A 20,828-nucleotide genomic window follows, 5' to 3' on the forward strand; every position below is an offset into this window, starting at 1 on the left:
ATATTTTATTAATTATATAAATTATTAATTTTCTTTTATTTTTATATTACTCTACTTAGTTCCATTCTTTTGAGTAAAATATATAATTTGATGTATATGAATTGTTTAAATTTTTAAACAAGAATTGTTCACACCACTAAAATGATATATGTTTATAATTTATACAAATTTTATGATTATTCTGATATATCTATTGTGTAACTATGCATCTTCAGTTGTACTAGTTTTTCAAGTTTTATTACATCAATTACTATATCAAGTAAGTATATTGAATAATGGAAAGGTAAGCAGGTACAGAGACCATCATTTTTTCAAATGATTATGTTTATAATTGTATGACACCTAACCTTTCCGTCTGTAGTAATTTACAACTTGAATATTGTTAATAGGCAGGCATTCATAAATTGACATCAAGGGCACTACTTTAAGACTATGTCCATATATAGTAACATAATATTTTCACCTTATAAGTGGTGTACACAATGAATAATCTCATACATGAAATCATTACTTGACATAACACGTGATCACTGTGAATTTCATCATAAATAATACGGTTAATTAATATTTATTAAAGCATATAGTAAACAGATCACATACATATGTTCTTGTTCTTCTAATACTGAACCTGCCACACCTACATTTTGACTTGTGATCTTTATAGAATGCAGACTATTAAATGTGTTGTTGTTGGTGATCCGTAAGTTTTTATAAATATTATATATAAGATGTTTCTACAGATATATACTATAAGAGGATGATAAAACAAGTCAGTCTAGCAGTAAGTCCATACTACATTGTGTATTGATCCTAATTAACTATATACACAATAAAGTATGGACTTCCTGCTGTGACAAGTAGTCACTGTTTAAAAAACAAAACTAATAGCTTTTTTGTAGAGCTGTAGGCAAAACTTGTATGTTGGTCAGTTATACAAACAGACAGGTTTCCACAAGAGTTTGTACTAACTACGTAAGTCATCATGTCACCCCACACCTACATACCATTCAATATTGTTATCAACATATGAGGAATTACTAAATAACATATGCTACAACTGATGATAATTTGTAGATTTGATATCTATGCTAAAGATGTAATGGTTGATGGTAGACCTGTCAATTTGGGACTATTTGATACATCAGGTATTGTAACTACTGTGTTTTGTTGACTAATTGGATGTCTGATTGTTTATATAGGTATGGAGGATTATCATAGAATAAGACCTTTATCTTATCCTCACAACAGTGAGTAACATAATTGTCTTATTTTATTCTAATATAGAAAGTGTTATATGTATTTATTAATATTAAAAGTTAATGATTTTTATTAAGAATTATAAATAATTTATATTTTAAATTTATTTAACAACAAACATTACTATATTACATGTCAATAAAATGGTAATTTTATTTTTCTCAGGACGTGTTCTTGTTAGTATTTTCACTTGTTTCACCTGAATCACTAGAAAATATTAGGATAAAGGTACTTAAAACATAGTTACTAGTTGTAGTAATAGTTTTACATAATCTAGTGGTATCCAGAAATTCATCACCATTGTCCAAAGACTCCATTTATTTTGGTTGGTGCTCACTTGACTTACGTGATGATAAGAACACAATTGAGGAACTTAGAAAGAGTAGAAAAAAGCCAGTGTCATATGAAGAGTATATCTTGGGCCCTTTTCATGCTAATTACTGGATTCAGTGATACTATACAAGTCTTTTGTTCATATTAATCTTGTTAGTTCATATTATTTGCATGCTATCAACCTCTTTTTTATTGTTTATATATTATATAATATAATTTAAAATATAGTATTGTTGATGGAATTTAGTGTTAAGGTTGAATATGGTTAGTTTAGTTCAACTCTTTTACTTTGTTCTGAAGCCAATCAAGAAATTCCTTGGATTGATCATAATAAAGACCCACAATTTTACCTTGTTGGCAACTGTGTATATACTTTGCCATGAATGTAGATATGTACTTTGGTTTTCTATAGGGTCTTAAGATGATGAGGAAATTGGTTGCAGTAATGTATTAGAATGTTTCAGCTCTTAATCAAGAGGGACTTCAAAACTGTTTTTTGGATGAAGTACTTCGCTGGCTCTTGGAGATTATCATGTACATACATAATATATTTTAATTCATTTGAAATACTTCTTTTTATTATTAGGATACTGTAGTTGACTCAGACCAGTATGCCAATTTCTAGTAATTGGTTGATAGTGGTAGTGGTAAAACAAGTATTTTACAAACCTTCAATGATGGATCACCTACAGTATATGAATTATCATTATTGTATTATGTATATTGTTTGATAGATTCAGAGATTGATGAATTGATTACCAAGAAAGTATATTTGGATAAAAAAATCGAAAAATTATACTACACATAGATGCCACTACCACTAATCCTATTATAAAGATGCTATGGTACAGAATACCTCATATTATTAACAAACACATTTACATTCCTATATAGGGTATTTTATGGGTATATGATATTACCAGTCAAGATGTCATTTGATAATAACAAAATGGCTACAGGATATCACAGCAGTAAGTATCTACTCACCAAAATAATTAAAGTATTCTTAATCATCAAAATTTTAGCATGCTTCACCAGATGTACAATGTCTCTTTGTTGGTAACAAGTTAGATATGGAGTCTGATAGACCAAGTTTCTAAAGAGAGAGGAGAGCAATGGGCAAAGAAACTACTAAAGATGTTATTTTTTGAGATATCATCAAAAACAAAGCTAGTATTGACAAGGTTTTCCAAATATTGGCAAAACAAGTTTTAAAGGTATACAATAGTGGTGTATAGTAGTATATTTCTAATGATGTAAGATACTATGTCTATTAATTTTCAACAGGAAAGGAGCCATCATTTCTTCGAATATTGGTAGACTTTTTCGAGGGAAAATAAACAATTTTATTAGTTTGATTACATTGATGATTTTATTGCTTATAGAAAAAATTATTTGCTATCAACATACAAAAGCCAACAAGTGAAGCTCTTAAATTTAAAGAGGTATATTGTAATGAGCTTTAGACTCTGTTAGCTTTTCATTTTTCTTTAAAAATACCACCTTCACAAAACAATAATCAATTTACTGAATTTGGTAAGTCTTATAATTAGCAATTGTAGATGTAACAAATTACTAAGTTGTTTTGATGAATTATATTGTTATTGCAATCTTTATATAGATCAAAAAAATCTTCATAATGCTATGAAATCTGGTGGATCTGTTGAAACCATATTACAAAAGTTGTTGTTCAAGGTCCAGCTAGAGCTGGTAAAACATCAGTCAAATGTCTAATTCTCTCTCAACCCTATGAGAGTAATATCAGCACAGGTTGTGTTGAGTCTCCACAAATTGCTTTTGGAGAATTCTCTATGAGTCAGTATGGTCAACTGAATGAATATCACTGGGAACTAGTCGATGATGAAAAAAATGATCAAAAAGTTTGCCAATGAAGTCAGATCTCTCATTGAAAGTCAAAGTATTAACAATGAGTTTGAAGATATAGACTACCCAGTACCGACTCCAACAACTACCTCTTGTCATGACACAGACAATTACAATTTCTGGAATCCAACCTAGTATCATCAAGTAAATCAGAATCTAAACTTCCAACCATGCTTATAACACGAATAGCTCTTTTTCCTCCTCAAGTGTCATTGGAACCTCCTGTTCAGCTACCAAAAATAAATGACAGTGCAACAAAGCAGTTATCTGAATATTATCAAAAAAGCTTCTGACAAAAAGGCATTAGCCCTCACTCTACACAAAGAATGGCTTTACTTTATTGACTCTGGAGGACAGATTCATTTCAACAGTTGTTACAAGCCTTTATACCATGTGCATCAGTCCTTATGCTAGTTACTAATCTAGCTGAAGATCTATCTAGTCAATCCTCTACTGTATTACAATGTGAAGATGGAGAATATATTGTAAGTGGCCATTCTCCAACTGTTGAGACACTCCTCAAACGTCTCGTACTCATGGTTAATTCTAGTGCTCAACAACAAAAGATTGAATCAGGTGATGATACCAAGTTATCTGAAGTCATTATCAAGCCTCCAGAAAAAGCTTAAAATCATTACCCTTGCTACCCATCGTGACAAGTATGAAGAACAACTTAAAAATAGAGAAGTATTGGAAAGCATTGAAGAGAAAGAAGAAAAGCTTACTAAGATATTTAAATCTATTGAAGGCAATCTGTCTTATCATGATGTCACTAGTGGAAAGATATTGTCTGAAGTTGATGGCGTAAAGCCTCTCAAGGTGTGGGTTTGATGATCCAGTCATTAAAGATATTCGTGTGAATTAAAGGATCAAGCATTTAAGTTAATATCCCATTAAGGTGGTATGCATACGAAATTCTATTACGACAAGAAGCTATTAAAGGTTGTGGAGTACTTAGCTTGGAAGAGTGTCAAGCTACTGGTCTAGGATTGGGTTTACATATAGAAGAAATACAAGTGCTCTTAAATTCTTCTATCTCCTCAATACCATCTTATATTACCCTGGAGTGAGTGATTTAGTGTTTGTCCCCGCCCACAGTTTTTGATTGAAGTAGTCAGTGAACTGATGATACTTGTCTGCAAATACGAAATGGAGTTAAGATTGGTCGAGGGGCAATGGACTTGAAGAAAATGGCTGATCATGGTATTATCTCAAAAGATGTCTTTGCTAGTCTCAAAAAGTGAAAAGATAACTTCCTATTTCCAGTCCTTTAGTACTGACGTAATTAAAATATTCCAGCATCTTTTAATTGCTTTGGAGTTACCAGATAACAAATTTTTCATGCCAGCATTGCTACCATTAATCGATCCATCAGAAGTCAATCCTGTACACAATTCTACCTCATGTCCTTTGCCTTTGCTGTTTTACTTTAAGAAGGTGCTCCAATTGGTCTCTTTTGTGCTATGATTGTCTATCTACTCTCCACAACACAATCGTAATGATATGCCATTATGGATACTTGATGAGTCTGAGTCCCAAGATGTATTCAAATTAATAACATTGAAAAAGTTGGTTTGGTGGGAAAGTGAGTTTCATAGAAGATCACGATGTGTTTGAGATTTCCCTGTGAATTTTCTAAAGATCAAATTGAAGTAAAGAAAGACGGGGGGGTCTAGTTTGATGCCATCAATGAAACTATAACAACTAGACAAATTATTAAAGAAATGCAACCTAAAGTTGCCTTTTACTGTCCATGTGAAATTGGAAGGCACACATATTTGCTACTGGTCTGGGAAGAAACAAATGGACTCTTCTTTGCTCAAGTAAACAAAATGTCATCCAACATACTCCAGAAAACAGTTCTCATCCTTGTTGGTCTTGGTTTAAGTCCACTATGATGGTATATACAGTATACTTATTATACCTAACTCTTTACATTAAACATTCTATAGAGATAATGATGATATTTGGGAGATATATCAACAGGTATGAAAGAACATAGTAACATTGATTTGGACTAGTAATAGTATTTATTGTAGTTATTATAAGTGTACATGTGATGTTAACATTTTATTTCATACTAACTTTTTTATAGCTAGCAAACTAAAGAAACATGTACTGCTCAAATTACTTTCTTCTGTCACTGCTGAGTGGCAAGAGATAGGAGATCTACTTGGAGTTGAACCTAATACTATTGAGGGATTTATGGTCTCTAATTTTTCTAACAAGGTCAAAATGTCTAAAATGTTTACAGAGCTGGTTGGAACAAGAGCCCACTCCAGTGACGTGGGACATATCATTAGTGTTTATAGAGGGCCCCTCTACAAAAGAAAAACCCTAGCCACTGAAATTTGCCAATCTCTTAATTTTGATGTCTGCCATTTTCTTGGAATAAAGTCAGGTAATCAGTTATATATATAGTAGAAGCAAACAAGTTTAATAGCGATAAGCAATTTTTTAGCGATGATAGCGAATAAGTTCAGGTATATTCTTTTATCAGTAATGCATGTATGTAAAGTAGAAGCAAACAAGTTATTTATTTATCTGTATGCGTATAGATTGCACATAATCTTGTGTCAGTTTCAGTCATTACCTTACTCTTTAGTCCCAAACATAACATGCTATATCTTTTCCTGTTTCCTGTATAGATGAATGTGAGTCTCATACTAATACTTCTCAAAATTTTGTTTTTATCCTTGTTGGATTTTATGGTGAATTTAATCATGGTAATGATGATGTAATTCTGTATATATATATATATATATATATATATAATTCTAATAAAATAATGACATTAATATAACATCACTATTATACTTGACCTTTTGTAATATTGATTATATATAATTACTTTATACTGAATGTATATATGATAGCATAATAAAACATAGGTTGTGTCTCCATGTAGAATATTTAATTGATTTTAAAGTTATATTTATACTAAACTTATAATTCACAGCTAGAAAACCAAAGAAATATATATTGCTGGGGTTAGGTCTTAGTGGCGGAGTAAAACCAAAAGATCGTGATGTGCAAGGTTTCTTTCTCCATCACTGCTGATGGCAAGAGATGGGAGATCTACTTGGAGTTACCCTGATATTAGGCGTGTTAAGGGATATGTGATTCTAATTTTTCTAACCCAAGTTAAAATGTCTAAGATGTTACAGAGCTGGGTGGGTTGGGAATGAACCCACTCCTGCTACATGGGACAAACATTATCAGTATTATAGAGGGTCCTCTACAAAAAAAATCACTGGCTAATGACATTAGTCAATTATTACTAGGTATATAGCTACCAATACTTTTATTATAATATATGGACTAATGTAAGTGTTTAGCTATATTTTTGGAAAAGAACATAAAGTAATATATTTAACTCTAATTATTGCAAATAGTTTGTATAAATGCCCTTTTAATTACTTTGATGTTATTAATAATCCAAACCGAATATTAATAACTTCATATAATTATACGTAATATGTTTACATAAGAACACTTACTATCTCTTTTTAATAGCACCTACTACTGACAGTACTACTCATAAATACCACTATATATGAGTATTGTACTAGCCACAGTACTCAGTACTATATTGGTAATGTAGATAATATGTATATAATACACACTATCCTATATTTTAATAATAATGTATTAATTAGGTATAAATTATTAATAAATATATACATAATGTAGTATATTGTAACAGGTAATCATCAGACAATGATGTATTACTCTATATTTGTTTATCTGGTACAGATACTATGTAACTGATATTATCTAATGCAATGAATTATACTATCTTTTTGTTAAAACTATATTTTTATGTTGTTCTATTTACTTTGAGTGAAATATATAATCGATATTATATGTTTGATTTAAAGCCTTTTTAATAAGAATTTTTTAACCACTATGACATTGGAGAGATTTTATGATTATTCTGACATTCCTATTGTGTAAGTACCACAATAACTTAAATTCAGTTGAGCTAGTCCTTCAAGTTTATTATATCAGTTACTAATATCACAGGAAGTATATGGAAAGATAAACAGGTACAGAGATATTGAGTTTCAAAATGATTGTTTTCAATTGTATGACACTAACATTTCATCAGATAGTAATTTTGAAAAAGGGGAATTTCTTACAACTTCAATAGCATTCATTAATTGATCTTCAGGTTATTGTTTTAAGACTGTGTCTAACATAGTCTTTTCACCATATAAGGTAGTACTAGTTGTATATATAAGTAATCCCATAGATGTAGCCATTGATTGTCATAACTGTGCGCTTATAGTCAGTAGTGGTAGAAAACCACATTGCCCTACCAGTAATGAACTATAACAAACTCATTACACATTGCAACTAATAATTGGCCTAAATAGAGCTTGAGAGAGGTATTTGTGACCTGATTTTGCAAAAAGGGACCACTTCTGTCACAACAGTTTTGTGACCTGAATTTGTGAAAAACACACTGTTAAAACATAACAATAAACAGTTTTGCATACATGTAGAATAGTTATGCATATGTAATCAACTGTATGTAAAAAACTGAGATGTTTGAGATGTTTTAACATAGTTTTGTTCAAAAGTCAGGTCACAAATGTTTTTGACAGAGGTGGTCCCTTTTTGCAAATCAGGTCACATTTTTAGTACTACTTGATTAATTATGTACATAATTTATTGATGTACATCTGTAACGTGAAATAAATAAATTAGAAATATAAATTCTAATAAAACTATAATTAGTAGTGAGTTACTGTTTAGCAAAATGAGATTTATAAAAGACTCTTTATTTACAAATTTTTAAAATAAATTTTTGACCTTTTCTGTACTTGCTATCTGCAGAACCCTATCATAGTCACATATATTTGTCAATTTTCAGTGATCTAGTATAGTGATATTGGTAATAGCAGTTTATGATTTATCTGTTACGCTCTTGAGGGAGTGTTTAGTACTGGTTTTTTAGTAATTGATTGCATGCTTTTATTATAACTCCAAGCCTAACTATTCCTTTGCAATATGAGAAGCACATACCTAAACTACTATATAAATTATTATCACACTATATGGGGATTTACCAATGTGACCATGTTAATTAAATCAATTGTGTCACAACATAGTTATAAAAAGATAAAACAGATAAAGAGCGTACTATAACATACTCTCTAGTATTACATTGTACTATACAATATTTACATAGTATTATATACAGTTAATTATATAGTTACTATACAGTATTACATAGTTATTACATAGTTTCTATACAATATTACATAGTATTTTACATATTACATAGTACTATAACAGTAGTATTACATAGTACTATACAGTATTATACAGTACTATACTGGTATTACATTGTACTATTACAGTATTATACAGTACTACATAGGAGTATTACATTGTACTATACAGTAAATATAGTACTATACGGTACGACGGTATTATAACGTAACTATACAGTATTAGATGTACTATACAGTATTATACAGTACTATACAGTATTACATTGTACTATACAGTATACATAGTACTATAGGCAGTATCATACGTACTATACAGTATGCGCATAGTACTATCAGTATTATACAGTATTTCATAGTACTATACAGTATTACATAGTACTATACAGTGTTACATAGTACTTTACATATTACTAGTACTATACAATGGTATTAACTATACAGTACAGTTATTTCTTATTACACAAATACGACAAATCAAGTACCATACCCTTTCACTTCATATGACAGTACATATAAGAGGGTAATACTTGCTGTTAATTGGAATAACTTGCTAAGCAGGTTTATTGGAACTGTCACAGCCCTGCAATTAGTTTGTCTGTACAACTGACTTACCATTACATTTTATCATGAACTGAGCTAATGATATTGTAATAATATTATATAAAACATCTAATTACTTAAAAACCTGCCACACCTACCATTTCCTTAGTTCAGTCGCTTTTTTTGGAGTTTTGACTTTTTGATTTCATAGAATGCAGCCTATTAAATGTGTTCTTGTCGTGATGATTAAGTTAAATATTCATAATATACATAAAAAAGATATTTCTATACATAAAAGGACTCAATGACAAATCAAGACAAATCTAGCAGAATGTCCATACTACTTGTTATTATGATACTGACCTAATTAACTATACACAATAAAAAGAGTGGACTTCCTGATGAGTGTTAAACTAGTCCACTGCATAAAAGCAAAGACAACAAATCTTTTTTTTCTTATTTTTGTAGGTAAATCTTGTATGTTGATCAGTTTTACAACAAACAGTTTTTCCAGGAGAGTATGTCCCACGATGTAAGTCACCATGTCATGTATATATGCATACACATCACATACGTATACAGTCAATAAATATTATCATCACTGAAATCACTAATCTATTCATGATAATTTTAGTTTTGACTAAAAATGATGGCAAATGTAATGGTTTAATGGATGGCCTTACAACTTGGGACCTATGGGACACGCAGGTATTATACCTACATATTTGTTGACTAATTGGATATCTAATGTGTTTATATAGGTAAGGCGATTATGATAACTAAGACCTTTATCTTATCCTGATACAGTGAGTAGCATAATTGTCTTATTTTATTCTAATATAGAAAGTTTTACATGTATGTACTAAAAGTTCATGATTTCTATTAAGTATTATATAGATAGAGTTATAATTTAAAAGCTATTTAGCGAGAAATATCTATGTTTACTATGTCAATTAAAATGGTAATATATTTTCTCAGGATGTGTTCTTGTTAGTATTTTCACTTGTTTCACCTGTTTCACTAGAAAAATATTAGGGATAGAGTACTTAAAACATAGTTTTAACTTGTATTCATAGTTTTTATATATGCTAGTGGTACCCAGAAATTCATCACCATTGTCCAAACATTCCAGTCATTCTGGTTGGTACTAAGTTAGATTTACATGATGATATGGACACAATTGAGAAACTTAAAGAAAGAAAAAAAAGCCAGTGTCATATAAAGAGGTATATATTCTCTTTACATGTTAATTACTGAATTCAGTGATGATATACAAGTTCTTTAGTCATATTATATCCTTTTAATTCATATTATTTGCATGCTATCGCAACTTTTTATTGTTTATATAATTATATAATATAATCTAAAATATAGTATTGTTTATGGAATTTGTGTTAAGTTTGAATGTAGTTAGTTTAGTCAACTCTTTAACTTTGTTTCTGAAGCATCAAGGAGTTACTTGGATTGATCGTGATTAAAGTCCCCCCACAGTTTACTGTGTTAACTGACTGCATGTATACTTTGCATGAATGTAAATATATGTACTTTGGGTTTTCTTAGGGTCTTAAGATGATGAAAGAAATTGGTGCAGTAAAGTATTTAGAGTGTTAGCTCTTACTCAAAGGGGACTTAAAAATGTTTTTGATGAAGCAATTCGCTCAGCTCGTGGAGATTATATGTACATTTATAACATAGCTTATTTATTTGAAGACTTCTTTTATCATTAGGATACTGTATTGACTCAACTAATATGCAATTCCTGTAATTGTGATAGTGGTTGTGTAAAACAAGTATTTTACAAACCTTCAGTGGTGGATCACCTCTTTCTCTTAAAGGTATAAGAGTTATCATTATTGTATTATGTATCTTGTTTGATAGATTATGGGACAAAAGTCATCATCAAGAATGTATATTTGGATGAGAAAATAGAAACATTAATTTACATAATGTACCACTACAGCCACATCCTATTATGAAGACGCTATGGTATATAATACCTCGTATTATTAACAACACATTTACATTCCTATATAGGGTATTTTATTGGTATATGATATTACCAGTCAAGAGTCTTTGATAACATCACAAGATGGTTACAGGATATCACAGTAGTAAGCAGCTACTCAAATAGATTATTTAAATATTTATGGAATCATAATAATTTAGCATGCTTCAGCGATTACAATGTCTCTTGGTTGGTAACAAGTTTGATATGGAGTCTGATAGACAAGTTCCAAAAGAAAAGGGAGAGAATTATCTAGAAAACTAAAGATTCAGTTTTTTGAAGTGTCAACAAAAGACAAAGCTAGTATTGACAATGCTTTTCAAATATTACAAACAAGTTCTAAAGGTACAATATACATAGGCAATGCTTGAGTACACAGATAAAAAACACAAGGTTAAAACTACCCCGCAATGGTTGTATCAACTACAATACAATTGGTTACTACATGTATTGAAGTGACACTCCTGGGTAACTTTAACTAAAATGGGTGAATGTAATAAGTTGGTTGAAGCTACCATGTTGACTGACTGTTACTATAACTAGGTTAGGTAGTTAACACCAAAATAACAATGTAATCTAGTTATTAAAACAAATTGTGACCTAGCTGATTTGCAAAAGGTACGACTTCTGTCAAAACATTTGTGACCTTATTTGTCAAAAACAAACTGTTCAAACATCTCAAAAAAACGTTTTGTATACATAAAGTTGTTATATATGCAACTATTCTATATATATACAAAATTGTTTTTAGTATTTTTTGACATTATTTTTTTGTCATAGATCAGTCACAATTTTTGACAGAGGTGGTCCCTTTTTGCAAATCAGGTCACAATTGGTAAAAGGGAGAAAAAGCAATATTAGTTTACATAACATAGTGTTTTAGATAAATATAAGTCAAATCATCTGTTAGTCTATGACCATGATAAACATTATAATCAATAAAACCATATTAATGACTGGTGTGAAGAACAGAAATGACATAGGTGTAATAATACACTTAAAATAGCATTTTGTCATTTTCAACTGTTGTCCTGTTACCAGAATCTCATCAAGTTGATGTAAGCCCAATATTGAGTTACCACAAAGCCAAAAACTGGTCTAACTTAATATGTGAAAGGCAGCTATAGAAGCCAGAAATACTCTTTATAGTTTATGTCCAATAACTGAAATTATGAGGGAGAGGTGGATACTATTTCAACTTAAACTAAATTAGAATCTACTTATAGCTTCAATTGAAGCCATGATTTACTACTATAGCAAAGTGTGTGTAAAAGCAATGTGGTTGTAGATGTAACTATTTGCTTCATGCTTATTGAGTTACACTAGTATTGGTCTTGTAGCAACTTTGAATTGGACTTACATGATATTGATGTAGTGTAGTAATGAAGACCTTAGTTAAAATGACAACATTTTTTTTCAGTGTGGCTATCAAAATAAAGTACATTACATGAAAAAAAGAAACATGTCAAGACCAATGATTTACATTACAATATTAGTTATACAACCTATTTTGTAGTTATGATAACTGCAACATATGTAAAATCAAACCTACTAAGTGTTACAGTAACCACAGTGCATGAAGTTAAAGTAACAGCAATGTTTACATCAACTACTTATGTCAGATGTTACTTTAACTACAGGTGTGGGTTATAATCACCAATACATTTGACAGTTGGTTTTAACTATTATTTTCATTGGGTTATTTTGACACAAGACATGGGTTACCTGAGTTGCAAGTGTTTTTGACCCAAACGTTTGAGTACTTTCTACCCATTACTTTTTACTGTGTATTTCTAACTATGTACAATATCATTTTTTTATTCCTTACAGGAAGAAAGCAGTCTTTCTTCAAAAATATTGGCAGACTTTTTCGGGGAAAGGTAAACATTTATTATTAGTTTGATTAAAGTGATAATAACTTTATTTGTTTATAGAAGAAATCATTTCCTATCAACTTAAAAAAGCCAACAAGTGCAGCTCTTAAATTTAAAAAGGTACATTGTAATAAGCTTTAGACTCTTTAGCTTTTCATTTTTCTTTAAAGATACCACCTTTACAAGCCAATAATCAATTTACTGAAATTGGTAAGTCTTATATAATTTATAGCTGTTGTAAATTACTAAGTCATTATAGTGATTATATTGTTATGCAATCTTATATAGATCAAAGAAATCTTCATAATGCAATGAAAGCTGGTGGATCTGTTGAAACTAGTATTACGAAAAGTTGTTGTCCAAGGGTCCAGCTAGAGCTGGTAAAAAACATCAGTTAAATGTCTAATTCTCTCTCAACCTTATGAGAGTAATATATCAGCACAGGTTGTGTTGGAGTCCTCCACAAATTGCTATTATGAGAATTCTCTATGAGTCAGTATGGTCAGCTGAACGAATGTCACTGGGAACTAGTTGATGATGAAAAAATGATTGAAAAATTTGCCAATGAAGTTAGATCTCTCATTGAAAGTCAAGATATTAACAATGAGTATGAAGACGTAGACTACCCAGAACCAACTCAGCAACCACCTCTTCGTACAGATACAACATTGCAAGGAAATCCAACATTACCATTAGTAAACAAGAATTCAAACTTCCAACAAGTGGTAACACAGCTTCTCCTGAAATGTCATTGGAACCTCCTGTTCAGCTACCAAAAGTAAACGACAGTGCAACAAGACAGTTGTCTGATATTGTCAACATAGCTTCAACAAAAGGTGTTAAGCTACTCTACATAAAGAATGGCTTTACTTTATTGACTCTGGAGGACAGATTCAGTTTCAACAGTTGTTACAAGCCTTTATACCATGTGCATCAGTCCTTATGTTAGTTACTAATCTAGCTGAAGATCTCATCTAGTCAATCCTCTACTGTATTACATGTGAGATGGAGAATATATTGTACGTGGTCACTCACCAACTGTTGAGACACTCTCAAACGCCCTCATACTCATGGTCAATTCTAGTGTTCAACAACAAAAGTTGATCAATGATACCAAGTTATCTCAAGTCATTATCAAGCCTCCAGAAAAGCTTAAAATCATTACCCTTGCTACCCATCGTGACAAGTATGAGGAACAATTTATAATTGGAGAAGAAGTGGAAAGAATTGAAGAGAAAGAAGAAAAGCTTGCCAAGATATTTAAATCTATTGAAGGTAATCTGTCTTATCATGATGTCACTAGTGGAAAAGATATTGTCTGAAGTTGATGGTCGTAAAGCTTCTGAAGGTGTGTTTGATGATCCAGTCATTAAAGAGATTCGTGCTGAATTAAAGGATCAAGCATTTAAAGTTAATATCCCATTAGGTGGTATGCATTTGAGATTCTATTACGACAAGAAGCCATTAAGGTTGTGGAGTACTTAGCTTGGAAGTATGTCAGCTACTGGTCTAGGATTGGGTTTACATATAGAAGAAATAGAGAGTGCTCTTAAGTTTTTCTATCTCCTCAACACCATCTTATATTATCCTGAGTGATGATTTAGTGTTTATTTTTTTCCCCACAGTTTGATTGAAAGTAGTCATTGATCTGATGATACTTGTCTGCAAAAATACGAAATGGAGTTAGTGTTGGTCGAGGGGCAGCTGATGCCAAGAAAATGGCTGATCATGGAATTATTTCAAAACATGTCTTTACTAAGTCTCAGAAAAGTAATTCAGATATCATCAAGTTTTCTAACATTTAATTTAGAAGTCCTTAAAATATTTCAGCACCTTTTAATTGCCACAGAATTACCGAATAACAAATTTTTCATGCCAGCATTACTACTTTAATCAATCCATCAGAAGTCAATCCAGTACACAGTTCTACCTCATGTCCTTTGCTGTTTTATTTTAAGAAAGTGCTCCAATTGGTTCTCTTTTGGTGCTATGATAGTTCATTTACTATCAATAACATATAATGATATGCCATTATGGATACTTGATGAGTCTTAGGCCAAGATGTATTCAAATTACATAACATTGAAACGTTGGTTGGTGGAAAAGTTAGTTTTTATCGAAGACAATGACGTATTTAAGATTCACTGTGAATTCTCTACAGTTCTCAAGTTGAAGTAAAATGATCTAGTCAATGCCATCAATGAAACTATAACAAGTAGACAAATTATTGAAGAAATGCAACCTAAAGTTGGCTTTTATTGTCCATGTGAGGTCTCAAAGCACTCATATTGCAATAGTTTGGAAAGAAGACAATTGGACTCTTCTTTGTACAAGTAAACAAAAAGTCATACCACATACTCCAGAAAATAGTTCTCATCCTTGTTGGTCTTGGTTTGAGTCCACTAATGATGGTATGTGCGTGCTTAGCTAGTTATTAGTTAATTTGCATGAATAGACCTAAACATGTAATCATCACTTTTATATTTTTGAGTGATTTTGTACATATGGTTGTAATACCTCCTGATAGATAACATTTGATCTTATATCAACTGATCATGAACCAACCTACCATATTAGCATTTAGCCATGATTAGAGTATCCATCATTTGTACTAGGATTATGTATACTTAAGATATTGCCTTTGAATTGTCTATCACCAGTACCAAACAAAAAAAATGAATATTAAAAACATTAATGTTCTATAGCTCTTTAATCAACTGATCATAAGTCAACCTATTATTTAACATCCACTGCTTGTACTAGGCTTTCCTGTGGTAACTAACGATGTTGCTTTCAATTTTATTTCTGAAATATGAGCCCCAAAGTTTGAAATTAACATGACTATAAACTGCATTTTATCAAATGTATAGACTAGTGAAAATCGATATTTTATTTATATAGAAATTAATGACATTGCCGTGTTGACTTGTGAAAGATCCATGAAATTTCAACAGGTAAAAGAGACTATTACATTGTGTATATATCTTTTGATCATTTATGCTTGCATAGAGACGAGAGCATTGCCAAAATAGAGATGGCTAAATCTTTGATTAAAAATAACACGAACATTAATTTGTACTACATGGAAAGTCCTAACAATACATTAACTCTTACATGTCTTATCTTGTATACATTAAAGTGGCATGTAAAATTAAAAAATTAAATGATTTTATTTGTTTTAATTTTAGCTCCAAGTGAAATTGAACAAGCATTAACCAAAACACCCAAACTAGATGATCTAGTCACACAACTAGCAGAAGTTGTGGATGTTTGGGAGCCATTGGAACTGTTCTTCAAGTACCAAATGGAGTTCTTTGTTCATTACGTGAAAGCTATTACTCTCCTCAAGTCAAGTTGTCTCAAATGTTACAGCATTGGTTAGATATGAGATGTGACAAACCTACCACATGGCAGCACCTCTCCTAAATGCACTGGAGACTAAATTTGTTGGAAAAAATTCAACTGCTATGAAGATACGAGAGTTCTTAAAAGAGTTTGCTAATTATAAGAGGTAAATTACTGTTCTAAACATACTTGTTTATTAGGGTAATTTTGCATTTACACTCAAAATAAGTGAAAGTCTATTTTGCAGACCAAATTTAAATAGTCAGGATTATTAGTTACTTTCATAGAACGTCGGGCCTTTTTTCCATAATATACTGTTTTCTTTTCTTTGTAGATGGTTTTTTGGTAAATTAAGAGAGTTGATGCTGAGAAACTACTTCACTCCCTGTCAACCAAGTTGGTGCTTTTCTAAATTCGTGATAGTGAGACAATTTTTGGCCAACATTCACTATCAATTCGTGATCATGAAAGCCAAAATACGACATTACAGAATCAAACATCTTGATAATGGGTCTTTCTTCATCGCAAGAAAAGCTACCTTTCGTTCAATTTCAGAACTAGTAGCATATTACAGCAACAAGCAGATGGTTTATGTTGTCACCTTGGAGAACCTTGTATTAGGTCTGTTTTGTAATCAAATAGTTTTGATATTATCCTTGTAGTTTAATTGCTTACACTTGAATTTTTTCAGTGCATTAATTTTTATATATTTTTAAACAAGATATATAGCAATATAGTTTTTGTGCTGTATTTGTTTATTTTTAATGTGTTTTTTTAGCTATATATGAGGTTCTTGGTTATTATAAGTACATTTAAGGATCAAGCATTGAAGCGTTAATAAGATGGTATGATTTTGAAATTCTGTCACATAAAGAGACCATCAAGGTTGTGCGGCTTGTCTGGAAAATACAAACTGGAGTTAGAGTTGGTGAATGTGCATGTGGAATATTTCAAAAGACTATCTTTTCTAAGTCTCAAAAAGTGACCATGTATCATAAATTTTTTCAACATTTAATTCAGAAATTTTTCACATTATGATGGTATAACAAACCATTATGATGAGTCTGACTCGAGTCAGACTCATCAAGTATCCATAATGGTGTAATAAATGGCATGGTCTTCACAATGAAATTGACTTCCCACCAATCATCTTTATGTTATGTAATTTGAATAACATCTTAGAGCTCTAAGATGTATTTAAAATTACATAACATAAAGATGATTGGGTGGAAGTCAATTTCATTGAAGACCATGGCACTTTATGAAAATCACTGTGAATTCTCCTAACATCAATTTGAAGTAAGGAATGATCTAGTTAATACCATCAATGAAACTATAACAAGTAGACAAATTATAAAAGAAATGCAACCTAAAGTTACCTTTTACTGTCCCTGTGAAGTGAAAAGCACTCATATTGCAACAGTATGGAAAAAAGAAAATGCTCAAGTAAACGAAATATCATACCACATGCTCAGAAATAGTTCTCATGATCAATCTTGGTTTGGTCTTGGTTTGAGTCCACTCATGATGGTATGCGCAGTATACTTATTATATATGTGTTTTACTTAAATGTTCTATAGATAATGATGAATATTTGGAGATATATCAACAGTTATGAAAGAAAACAAAGTACATCAATTTTTGTCCAGTATAGTAATTTTTATTGTAATCATTATAAATGTACATGTGATTTAATATTTTTTTTATGCTTTATGTCACAGGTAGCAAACCAGTAGAAACATGTACTGCTCAAATAACTTTCTTCTGTCACTGCTGAGTTGCAATAGTTAGGAGATCTACTTGGAGTTTGACCCTACACTACTGAGGAATTGTGTATCTCTAATTTTTCTAACAATGTAAAATGTCTAAGATGTTACAGAGCTGGTTGGACAATGAACCTACTCCAGTTACATGGGACAATATCATTTATTGTCATAGGGGGTCCTCTACAGAAGAAAACCCTAGCCACTGAAATTTGCCAATCTCTTAAGAATAATGTCTGCCATTTTGAATAACAGCCATGTGGGTATGGTCTTTTATTGGTAGTATGTATAGCAGAAGCAAACAGTTTAGTGAAGATTGCACATTAATCTTGTGTCAGATTTTGGTCATTACATAGTCTTTAGTAGTCCCAAACGATGACATGTATATATTTCTGTGTCTCCGTATAGATGAGTGTGAGTCTAATACTAATACTTCTCAACAATTTTCAATCTTTGTTGGATTTTGTGTGAAGTTAATCATAGTAAGTGCAGATGTAATTCTGTATAATTCTAATAAAATAATGCCTTAATATAATATCACTGTTATACTTGACCTTTTGTAGATATTGATTTTATAATTACTTTATACTGAATGTATATATGATAGCATAATAAAACATAGTTTGTGTCTTCATGTAAAATATTTAATTGATTTTTATAGTTTTTTTATTGATAATAATTTCCATAATTCCCAGATATCTAGCAAGAAGATATATACTGCATGTTGAGGAGTGGGGTTCATTATCCAACCAACTCTGTAATATCTTGACCTTTTAACTTGGTTAGAAAATTAGAATCACATAATTTTTAACATTGGTTAGAAAATTAGAATCACATAATCCCTTAATAATATCATGGTCAACTCCAAGTAGATCTCCCATCTCTTGCCACTCAGTAGTGCACTACGAGTGGCAAGAGATGGGAGATCTACTTGGAGTTGACCCTGTATATTATTAGGGATTATTTGTGATTCTAATTTTCTAACCAATTAAAATGTCACAAAATGTTACAGAGTTTGGTTGGATCTGAACCCCACTCCTGCTATATGGAACAACTCATTAGTATTATAGAGGGTCCTCTACAAAAGAAATTTCTGCTAATGACAGTAAGTCAATTGTTACTAGTGATATAGTTAACTATACTTTTAGTATAATATTATGGGACTAATGTAAGTGGTAGCTAATTCATGTGGAATTATTAAGACGATAAGTATATAGGTAACGTCTTATATTGAATATAGTGTGTACAAGTGTTTTCTTATTTTGATGTTATTAATATATCAAAGCTACTTAATGGAGATAAAATGTATTATACTGTATATCATTAACATAAACAACTTTACTATCGTCTTTTTAATAGCACCTACTACTGACAGTAATACTCAGTAAATCCACTAATATGAGGTATGATACTCCAGTACTAGTACTATATTGTCCTGTAGATCATAAATATATATTACATAACTTATATAGTTTAATAATAATGTATTACTTAGTATAAACTTATTAATTAAATATATTACATAATGTAGTATAATTGTAACAGATTAATTATCATACAATGATGTACTTACTATATTTTGTTTATCTGTTACAGATACTATGTAACGATCTTAGCTTTTATTACAATGTAATAAATTAGAAGTCATCTATGTCATTAAAAAATATTATTTTATATTGCTCTACCTAGTTCTGTTTCTTCTTCTGATAGATATTAATCTGATGTATAATGTTCTTTAAAAATTTTGAAAAAAAATGTGTTGTACAATTATAATTAAAGTTGTAAAATATTTATAATGTACATACCAACATGAAGAGTTTTTATTATCTTATATCTGATAATATATATATAACTATATATATATATATCTATTGTGGTAACTACACAACTTGAACTGGTCAGGTGAAACTAGTGTCTCAAGTTGATTATATCAGTTTATTAATATCAAGTAGTATAAGGAAAAGATAAACATGTTCAAAGATTGTATTGATTGAAAGAGTGTTCTTGTATGTTAAGTTTGTGATTATAATAACACTATCATCTTCCACAAGTAGTAAATTAAAAAGGGATTTCTTACACATTGGTTAGTGTTAATTTTGCATTCATTCATTGACCTTCATTTTACTATTTAAAGACTGTCTCTATGTTAGTACCTAGTATTTCACCTTATAGGCTGTATGTAATGAATCATCCGCATACATGCAACCATTGATTGTCAAAAACACGTGATATCTGAAAGTCAGTAGTGATAGCGGAGGTAATGGCCAAATTGACAAATAATGAACATAACTAACATTATTACAACATGTAAACTAATAATTACCTGATAGAGTTTGATAAAGGATGTAAGGTACTACTTGAGTAATTATGTACATAATTGGATATATCTGTTGGTGAAATATATAAATTTTTTGATCTAAATGTGTATAAAAAACCATAGTATAGATCGTACTGCTTATCACATGAGTTTTAACTACCAGACATCTTTAATCTACCAATTCTGCTTGTTTGACAAGACGCATTTATCAAAGAGTACTACAAAATACTTTAATAGTAGTACACAGTCATAAGTATTACATGAATT

General features: G+C 30.6%; 1 pseudogene; it reads left to right on the top strand.

The window, feature by feature from the left end:
* Positions 1-665: 665 nt before the first annotated feature.
* Positions 666-13,918, top strand: LOC121366433 (annotated as a pseudogene).
* The last annotated feature ends 6,910 nt before the right edge of the window (positions 13,919-20,828 follow it).

This window comes from Gigantopelta aegis, unplaced genomic scaffold (genome assembly GCF_016097555.1).
Source record: "Gigantopelta aegis isolate Gae_Host unplaced genomic scaffold, Gae_host_genome ctg5685_pilon_pilon, whole genome shotgun sequence".
Classification (NCBI taxonomy): Eukaryota; Metazoa; Mollusca; class Gastropoda; order Neomphalida; family Peltospiridae; genus Gigantopelta; species Gigantopelta aegis.